At 36.5% G+C, this 11016-nt stretch overlaps 1 protein-coding gene across 4 annotated transcripts in view; it reads left to right on the top strand.

Moving 5' to 3' along the window:
- Positions 1-525: 525 nt before the first annotated feature.
- LOC102671252 (neuropeptide CCHamide-1 receptor-like) overlaps positions 526-11016 on the top strand; it is a 30085-nt gene continuing 19594 nt past the window's right edge. For 3 of the 4 annotated variants that reach the window (XM_006609530.2, XM_006609528.2, XM_031515159.1), the window contains exon 1: positions 7872-8053. The gene's annotated coding sequence lies outside the window, so the exon portion shown is untranslated. Of the gene's footprint in view, positions 830-7871; positions 8054-11016 lie in introns of those variants that run through there. The other variant, XM_031515160.1, reaches the window with a different exon arrangement.

The following is an 11016-nucleotide window of genomic DNA, read 5'->3' as shown; positions in this document are numbered from 1 at the left end:
CAGTCGCAAAACACGATGCATCGTTTTGTCTACCCTTTCTTCTTCACTTTCCACGCCCGAGACGTTTATCCGAGGATGCGCCCTTCCGAACCACCCCTTCTCTTCTTTTTCGAAAAATCGAAAAACAATACAGCGATATTCGAAAATCAGTTTTACATCAGTTTTTTTTTCCCATCATTCTTCTTTCACGGGGTAAAATTTATTATTTCGCGATAATCAAATTCCATCGATTTTTTTTTTTTTTCATTAAATAAACGGATTCGAGGGGATAAACCGATTACGATGAATTTGATTTTGTAATAAATGGCGATTCAATCAGAGATAATTAGAAATTCCAATAAGAGTAATTATAGCATTACGTCGCATCGAAGTTAAATTATGATCAAGATATCCTAGCTTACGTCCATCGGGTTTAAATTATCGGTCGATGATGATCGATACGCGATATTTACGCGTCTATCCAAATAATGTATCGTACACAAACGACACGTGGTGTTGAGTAAATATCCTTCTCGATCTCGCGTTCGAAACAAACGACGAAGATCTTGAATAGGAATGCGTCTATTGTACTTCGTCACCACGGCTCATATTCAAATCAATACACAGAGATTCGCCGCAACAATTTTCTCTCGAACAATCGGTCATTTATTTTGCATTCCTCGCGTGCAACGTGTTCTTCTTTCAACATTGTCAACCGACAGCCGCACAGGCGGATTAGTAGCGCGAAGGAATTTCTAGAAACGTCCCGGCGGAATGGTTGCGCAGGATCGCGAGCGTGATTCGTTGTTACGTTTGCCGAACCACTTGGAATTCAATTAGAATTCCCTCGGTAAGTGATACATCGAACGAACACAACGTTCCAACGCATACACAAAAAAGAAAAAAAAAAAGAAAAAAGGAAAAAAAGTTTCATGCCTCGAAACGATGCATACGTTTTCACCAGAAGAAACAAGATCGTGCTAATTTTTTTCCACGCGCGATCACTCGAGTTCAGTCGCAATCGGGATGCATCCGTGGCCGATTCGTCGATAAATCACCGTGGCGAAATCGTGTTCCATACGGCTTCTATTTTTCCACCCTACTAGGGAAATTTTCCGGCCTAATAATCGAGGAATTAACGGGCCCGGCTGTAAATTGGTGTAAAAATTCCGCCGCTTCGTTCGAACGTAATTTCGCCCCATTTCGGGTTTCCAGAGTGTGTCGATCAATTTTCCACCGTGAATATCATCCTGCAAGTGTCGAATTATCCTCGAAAATCGGCAAAAATGGATCTTGCCGATTTACTAACGGCGCTCGAGATTCGTTCGATCGATCGATCGGGATAAAAAAGGAGGAGTTTTAATTGTAGGGGAGAGGACAGGTGGAGGAGGGAGGTCGGTCCTTGGTCGATAAGGTTTGGAGGTAAGCCGCTGTTGACGATTAATCAATTAATATTCGATTTGTGCCGCATCATTCTCTCTCTTTACTCCTTTCCTCGAAATCGTTTTGTATAATCGTTTTATCCGGAATCCGATCAATGATTTTTCATTTCTGTCGTTTACAAATATTTTTAGTATATAATTTTTCTATTTAAATTGGAACAAACGCGAATTGTTTAATTTGATATTTAGATTTGTATGTAGATATTATTATATTTTTTCCTCTTTTTAAATTCGTTTCGTTTTTCATATACATTCCGTATATTTTTTTCGAACATCAAACAGATATCATCTGCTTTGAACGGATTAAAAATTATCGCAGATACACGATTTTTTTTTACAATCTCGTATAACCAAGTGGACAGTGATAAAAATATTCATAGATGTTTGTTTATCCTTGATTCATCCTATTTATCCCGGGATCACATGCGTTTCTTTTCTTCCTTCTTGATTTATCTTCCTTTCCAATTATACCGTCTACGCTAAACGGAATCATTTTTTCGCAATTTTCAAATTCAATTCACGCACAATGAGAAAATTCCATTTTCTCTCGATCAATCGAAATTTGATCTTCGTAGTTCTGTCGTGATCGACGTTTTTCCATTCGAACGAATAAAATCAATCCCTCGTAATCACTGTCATCTTCACAGTCCGACGTTCTTCAACTGTAAAACGACAATAAGAGACACCTGTCCAGATTTATCGTTCATTTGCCGATCATTACGCATTACATCTTTACTTAAAAAACAAACAGCATTTGATTCGTTCAGAGGATTCGTTCAGAGGAAATTGTGTTAAGGGAATACACATGGTTCGTCTTTTTTATCCAAACTAAAGAAAATAATAATGGACGATGAGAACAAAAACAGCAATCGAAATCTTAATGGATATCGCTTCAACTGAAAACTATTCAACGTTATAGACATGTTTCGATTTCTCTCTGATAAAATAAAAAAAGATAAATGAACGAGGAATGAAAGGAGGGAAGACACGCATCGTAGGAGTTGCATATAGTAAGTTTTCAGTGCAGTCATTCGAAGTTTGTCCTGATTAATTTACACAACGCGACTTCGAGTTAACCGAACTTCTTCGTCGCCGTTTCGAATCCATAACTTTCGTCGCGGTGAATGCAGCTTGGTTGGTTTTATCGCTTTTAACACGACATTAACTTCCACGCTATCCGTTGAAAATTATTGAGGAGGAATTGAAGTATCTCGATAAGGCTAAAATTATTACCTACTTCATTTGTGAAATTAAAGTACCTTCTTATCTTTCTTTTCTTTTATTTTATTTTTTTTATTGATTCTGTGAAGAGATCGATCGACGTTCGATGCGTAATATACACGTATACTTACTACTTATACAAAGATTGCACGAACAAAAGAGGAACTAAAAATAGAAATTAATTGAACGAAGAGTGAAAACTGAGCGATGCTAGTTTAGGTATAATTATTAAAATGAAAGAAATCGAACGTGAAACGTTTCCAATTATATCAAGTTTCAATATCTGTATAGCATCCTAGACAAAGGAAATATTATTTCGGAGAACGTTATCGATTTAAATTCCGTATTAATGGACCTTTTATTTCCGATATCGCGCGATAACCACGTTTTATAACTACGTTAACTTTACGTTCATCGTACTAATTAATAAGAAATGTGTTTGTTTCGCGCGTATAATCGTCGAAAACGATGAAAAAGGAAAGAAAAAAGATATGCAACGAAGTTTCTGCGAAGTTCGCGTGAAATTTCGAAATTAAAACGATACAATATCAGCACGACACGACAATCGATATCAACAATTACTGCGGCACAATTGATGCAATTAAGAATATTTAAGTCAGCGTGTCAGTGGAGTATCGAGCGATTCCGCCATCTTGTATCAATATCGATATCGAGTGAATCGGAAACTCTTTGTCCCGATCGAAATTGAATGAAATTCGCATTCGATTCGATTTTCGGATTTTTCTTTATTTGCATCGTAATCGCTATATTTCTCTATATAATAAACAGTTACGATATTTTAATATTATTGCATTTATCGCAGTTAATTCGAACGAATTATATATGATGTTCTCAGAGAATCGTTAATTGTATTTAATAGCCTCTTTGCCGGGTATAAATATGATGTTACGATAATAATTCGACGGAATTATGCATATATTAACACGAAAATATTTGATCTCATAAAATAATTCGGTGTGGAAACGTTAAGCTGGAAACGTTGTTCTATCGAATTTCAGCAGAAAATAAGAAACCTTCGCAAACCAGTTATTCCAGAAGATCATTTCTGAATACTTTCTTTTCCAATTTAGAAACGATCTGTTTGTCTAGATTAACAGCAGGTATTAAGCTTAAGGTAAATACGACTTTTATTGCGGTTTGTGGAAATAAAGGGATCCGTGGATAAAGTTCCAAGAAATATCGTTAGAATAACCTGTTATTTCTTTTGCAGTTAGGTTTTCCAATAATCCTAACATTTGTTTCTTTTTTCATTTCAATTTTATTTCGAAATTCTAACGCGATTCCGTCTTCTAGATTATTCCGAATTCAATTTTCCAAAAATTCGCGCACAAAAACGATCTAATTAAAGTTGTCCTTTAAAAATTTCGTAATTTTAACATTTCTTGCAACAATTTTATTCGTTCGTTTTTTTCTTTCTTTAAATACCACGTGATTGACCAACTTTTGCGTTGCAACTTCGCCTTAAAAACGAATCAAACTTTTTAGCCAAGCGTTCGACGATAAGGTAAACCCGGTTTCCATTACTGATCGCTGCTGCCATCTGACGGCCGTTTGAGTTCCGTTGTTCTCGATGCGGGAAATTTTGATCGATGGGACGACTCTTATCGCAATTTGATAAAAGCAATCGCATCTTTTTCCACCGAAAGAACAAAATATCAGCGACGAAACACAGGGGACGGGGGAAATGCCCTATCTATCTTTCAAGAAAATTAAGCTCCGAACGCCCTCTTATACGCGGCCTCAATCCACGACGAAATAACGGAATATAAATGCGAATCTCTCTTTTGCTACCGACATCTACGAAACATTTTAACAGTTCCACAATTTCGTCGGTAGTTTGTAATTTGTTATACCAGTTGCTAATTAGTAGCGCAAATTTGCACACCATGCAATTTGTCCGCCTCACCTATATTCATTTTCTCGCACGTTGATATAATAATTCAAAATTATTTCTCTCGAGAGTTTACTTGGAAAACTGTCGTCGTATCGCGGCGTAGAACAGATTAAACCGGCGGATCTATAATCGGTTTATATTTGCTTTACGATAAAACAATTTGCCACGGTAAGTATAATCGGTCTAGCCAAACGAACCAGGCGTCGTCGGAATTTCGTTACCGCACGTTCTTCAGTTCTGTGCCTCGAACAGGAAAATTGGAAAAAATGTTGCCGAAAGTGTATCTGCTTCATCGTGGATCGCACGAGAAACGAACTCCTCCACGCGCTTCGAAACCAATTTATATCAGTCTTCGATTCTTCGGGATGAAATGATTTCAACAAATTGTATAGGGAGCTCTAGCAAAAAAGCTCGAGATCAGTTGGGGATAGGAGGCGGACCCGTTTCCGTTTAAAACGAGCGTATCCCACTCGACGAGAATTATAAAATCACCGCCAACTGTTTGCGCCAAATATTTGACCGAGATCGAAATGGCGAGATAGGAAGCGAACGATTCCTTGTGAAGCCTCGTTGTGCACACTTCTCGGGATTCATATTTCAGAAGACGGCCAACTTTCATGTAATTCAAACACGAGAGTTGAATCGTGATTTCAAGAAAGATGCGCCATTACGTAATCCGTGATATCGGTATGATCGCAGGACGCATGCATTCAATATTTTATATTCCATCTACAAGTTTCTCTCTATTTCTTTCTTTCTCTCTCTCTCCTTTCGAATATTTCATTTCATCCGCCTTCCATCGGTATTATCCAAATTCGTGTCTCGTAATTGGGGCAGTTTTTTTTCACCTACGAATGTAATATTTATCGTCAGTTTTTTTAATTCGTTAAATTAAAGTCGTTTTTACGTTTCTGTTAGATTCAAGCATCGCAATAAATTTGAATCGTAATTTAATCTCTCCAGCCAGTAATTTTTTCCCGAGAAAAAAAGATTTCGGGGAATTCGTTTTCTCATTTATTCGCGAACCCATTTCAGTTACAGTTATTCTTTATGTTTCTTTATTCCCCCTCCCCCTCTTAAATCGCATCATTCCACGCAATTGTTCAACAATTTCCTCCGTTTGAATATTATTTTCCGATTGGAGTAGGGCGGTTCAAGTAACCGATAAAATGAAACGCGTTTCAACCTATTAAGAAATTTTAATTAAGGCGAGCCACGACGAGCGTCGTGAATAAATTCGCACGGCAATGAGGGCTCGTTCGATCGCGTCAACTCATCTTTACCTTAAACCGTTTTAATTACGATTGGACACGGAGAGCGATCTCTGATAAGTGATATGTGCACGTGGCATTGACGTCCGCCCATTGAACACTTGTACGAGTCAAATAAGTCCGTACGTGTGGCATCTTATTATTTTCCATTTTCCATCCGCGCTTCGAGGGTCCGATTTATTTAGGAATAGATAGATATTTAATGAAATTTATGATCAGCCGTACGTATGCAAATTTCAAATGCGGCCAATCAAGATAAATTTTTCAATTTGTTGCCGGCGAAAGCTCGAAATTGGCAAAAGTTAAAGGGATTAACGGGGGAATTCTCATCTCGCTATTTCAATACGCAAAGTTTTAATCGTATCGCGATTTGTTTTACCGCGCATACACGTACAATTTGTACGTAAACAGAATCATTAAGCTTTTAATCCTAGCAACTTAATGAACACACAGTATAACAATGTGCATTGTGAATATTTATCGTACCGCCATTCATGCGTTTCAATCCGCATTTATGAAGATTAATAAGATAAGATATTTTTCACAGTATTTAATTATCCACGAAAAATATAACGTTCGTGATACATATCCATAAATATATGTACAACAATTTCGTAACAATTTTTCTAAGTATTTCTTCTTCTCCGGATTTTAATTATTAATTATCGAGTTTACTTTTCATTATTATTTTTTTTTTCTCAGCTTTCGCTCGTTTCATTCAGAATTTAAAATCAATAATTGTATCATACACCGTTTTTTTCATCGTGTATCTGATTTCAATATAAAGAATCTCTCATCAGTAACCAAATGATATTCCAGGTTAAGTATCACTCACCTTTTTTTCGGAGTATTTTCTACAAGTATATATTTGGTTTTGAATTTATTCGTGCTAGCAAGCATTCTTTGTCGAGTGATTGTCGAGATCGTTGGCAGATCGTTCTGTGATTAAACCAGCGATCACTTTTCGCAACCAATATTGACGGTTTCAAAAATGTTAGTTTTGAGGGTTGTTTCTGACAATTGGAAGAAATAATAATTGAGAAAGTTCAATTTTACCTTAAGCTTTGATAAAAATTATATAACGAGATTTAGATTTAGAGAAATTTTTACATTCGAACGAGAAAATCCGATCCTGCAAATAAGAAAACAGCATTAAAAAGAAAATCCCAGCAATAAAGAACAGTGAAAAATGAAGAACAGTGAAAAAACATCAAAGGGATTCCGGTAGTAAACATAGCGAAAAAGGATATCAAAAAGAAAGTCTATTTAATTTTAAAAATCACAAAGTAGAAAAAACAAATTTTTATCATATATATATATATATCAAAGGTAACAAAAAAGAACAATGTAATAAATGAAAAAGAAAAAAAGAAGAAGAAAAAAATACAAGAAACAATAAAAAAATATTAAATAATGAAACTTTAAAAAAAAAAAGAAATAAATCAACGATTCTCCGGTTCTCCGAACTCCAACAATATGGAAAAATTCTAGTGAAAATACATCTTCACTCCTATAGGACAAATTCCTCTTGAATTCTAAGGGACGCATGACAGAAATGTGAGAATGGCAGCTTTAGACGTAGCAGAGTGAAACTGCAAATTTGCCACTGTGAAATCGTAACAGTATGCATATATATATATATATATACCCGAGAAATAATACATGTAAGTACTTAATAATGTACCTAAATACGAACATAATTCATCGTACGACTCAATGCACCCTACATCTACTTTTACTCACGCGTCACAATGAAATATTAATTCTCTAAAATAAATATCGTATGTAACGAACGAAGAAATCTTTAACATTTACGAAAATTACCGAATCCATTTCCATTCTCCTCGGCTTTTAATCGGAACATTACTTTTCATTCTCGATCGTGCACACTCGATTTAAATCGGAATCGATCATGATTCGAGGTGTTGTAAAATTACGTTGATAAAATTCGATCGAGATCATCGCGATCGAAAGGATCGAAAAGATTAGAAATACGCGGGGGTAGTCGGTCGCATGTTATATCCGCCGAATGGGGATCGGGGGTCGGTGGGGGTTGCTTCGTAGGACGCTCATTCTGGCGTGGGTAGAGCAACCTTCGCCAGTAGTATCGCGGTGACGAGCAGACGCGGTTGTCTTTCACCTCTCTCTCCGCCGATCTTTCCTCGCTTTTCGACGTTCAGTGTCCCGTTCACTGCCACTCTCGAAAAAAACGACTTTCATCAATCGTGAGTAAATTATTTCACGACACGTTTCCACCCTTCAGCTCTTTTCACTCGCGTTTTCGCCATTTTTCGAGGGTCTCGCGCGAGAAACGTGGAAATTTGATTGGGAATCGGGCGTCGAACGAAACAAGAGCGATCATTTTACCGTACATATATATACGTTTCATTCGATATTTTGGATGGGGCGCATAGATGGAATTTCTGTTGCTTAATTAGAGAATGAAAATTCCACGTTTGATTAGTGAAACGATCGATTAATTTCTAATATTCCTCTGACCTTTATTACACTGTACAAAGAATATAGGTTTTGGTCGATATTGGTATTCCTGCGTACTTTTTTTATATTTAAAACAAATAATTTTTTTTTACCATTTAACGGAGTTTTTTACCATTAAGCATTATTTTCTATTTTTCGATTATTTTTATTTTAATACTAACTGCGCGTTTATCAAAATTTCTGTAAAATTTGCCCGTTTATTTATAAACACACACGTATACGTATTTATATATGTTTTTCATTCCGTGTATTTATCTTCGACGCAATTTCCCGCCTAAATTGATAAATATATCATTATATACAAATCGTGTAAACATTAACAATATCGTGTTCGTCTATCGGTTTTTATTTTGTTTCGCTTGATTCAGTATATACGCAGATTTCGCGCGAGAAGTGTCGCGAAAGAAACTTTTATAATCGCGAATCCCTGTGATCGTTTCATCGAATTAGTATCGCGTAGGCCCGCTATTTAACGAGCTTTAAGGGCTCATTAAACGTCGCCAGCCTAAATTGGACGAATCGATGAGCAGCCTAACGAGATTAATTTTAATTACACGCGCGAAATTGTGCCGCCGATTTAACGTCACACCATTTCTCGCTCCCGCTAATCCCTTTGTTCGCCACTCAACGTAGCCTCCTTCGTTCTATTCAAATCGTATGCAAATGCGCTCCCGCGTCCATACGCGACACTGCGAATTCGTCGTCGTTTTGCGACCAACCACATCCAACTTGGCGTTCTACATGGATTACGATTCAACGGATCGAATTGTTGCTCAAGACGCAGGATGAGAGAGAAATTCGTGGCTTTTTTTTTTTTTTTTTTTTACGGCTCCAGTTTAATTTAGAAAGATCGCTGTTGGATCATGCACGAGTGCGGAAATAATATTTTTTGGGAAAGTAATTAGCGAAATCATTAGTGAGTGAACGTGTCAGCTTTGTGCGCGGACAGAAGAAGAAATAAAATATTCCGAGTTTCTTTTGTTGCAAAAGTTTCTCTACACAACATATATTTTTTCCACATTGTCCATTCGGAATGCCTTCGTTTTACTTTCTTCGTGATCGATGATATTTCAAACGATATACGATTATATTCACGAGTATAATCGAATATAACTCCGTGGAAAATAATTTTCCACTATTCGTTATATCGTGTTTGGCCTCCATGCTTCTGTGACGATCAATATTTGGATCGTCGCGATGCTTAAAGATTAGATTAACTCGTATTTTTATGCGTCCTCGGCCCGCGATTATCGGATCGCGCACCTTTTTACGGCCAATTTCCCGGTTTCTTTCCCGGCGTTCTTTCCGACCGAAGTCTAATCGATGGAAATGCGGCACGAAGATAGGAAGAAAACCACTTTTACGATTCCCATCGAGAATCGTAAGAAATTCGCTCGATCTCTCGATTTTAATTTATCGTCGAGGAGGAAAGATCGCTTTGAAAAGACCCTTTGAAATTGCATTTTTTAAGAAAAATCCTTTCGACCGAGTCGTTTCGCCTATCTAATAATTAGATTTTTCAATACGATCGCTCTCTCTTTATTTCTCGGCTCTTGTTGTTGACAGGATAAAAGTGAGTTACGATGTGCACGAAACCGGAAATCAAAGAGTTGAATTCTGACTCGAAATCAAACGCGAGGCTGATGGACGTGGCTATTAAACTTGCGCTCAACACATAATTATAAATAGGTGAAACGTCTTTCCTCGTTTAGGATTCTACGCAACGAAGAAATTGCGCAAAATTTTACCAAAATTTCTTAATACGCGTTTTATAATCATAATTCATATTTATGGAATTTTTATTACCCCTTTCTCGAAGTTACGTCGTTACAAAGGGATCTCGTATAAGTTAAGCAAAGTTAGTCGAACATACAGCGAATTTAAATCGCAATTATTTTCGCATCAACACACGGAAAATTGTATTTCATAAGTCCTAATTTTCATACGAATTGGCACGAAATCTCGCGATATCGTTTGAGAAGGCAAATAATGATTTTCTGCGATTTGATCGATAACGTAGTTGCTAATTTCAAGTTAAAATAAACGGCATTCCGGTGTTAATGCGTAACGCAAGAATATTTGCGAGCAGCATTACGAAGCAGCGCGCAAATTACGACTTTAACGATTATCTCGTGCAAATACTTGGATGAAGCTTTTTAAATTTTTACGTCCATCTCAAACGCTTCGCTTGCTCCAAAATATTATCTTAAAAAAAATTATTTTAAAAAGAAAAAAAAAATAGAACGATAAAACGGTTTGATAATTTCTTTTTATTATTTTATAATTCTTCTTTCAACCCTTTAACGCATAGAAAATATACCTAGTATTTAAAATTCTTTACTTTACTTTGCTTTAATATTATCACGAGAGGAAGTAATTTATTATTTAAAAAATTTAACAAAGAAGAATTTTCAACTCTAAAGGATTAATTTCTTTTCTTTCATAACTTCTTTCGACTGGCAATATTAAATAATAATTTAATATTCGTGTTCGTCACGGACACGGATACAGGAGCACACGCATACACACACTTGTAAATGTCCATTTACTTTATTCGAGATGGTACCTTTCCGTTTAATGGCTTCCCTTAGTCTATCACGACAGGAACCATATTAGAAACAATATCGTGGGAATATGAGTGGCGTGTTCGTTTGCATCGAGCAATAAAAGTACAAGATATCTGGTTTCA

The sequence above is a fragment of the Apis dorsata genome, unplaced genomic scaffold (genome assembly GCF_000469605.1).
Source record: "Apis dorsata unplaced genomic scaffold, Apis dorsata 1.3 scaffold_58, whole genome shotgun sequence".
Classification (NCBI taxonomy): domain Eukaryota; kingdom Metazoa; phylum Arthropoda; class Insecta; order Hymenoptera; family Apidae; genus Apis; species Apis dorsata.
This window is presented reverse-complemented; position numbering and strand designations above follow the sequence as displayed.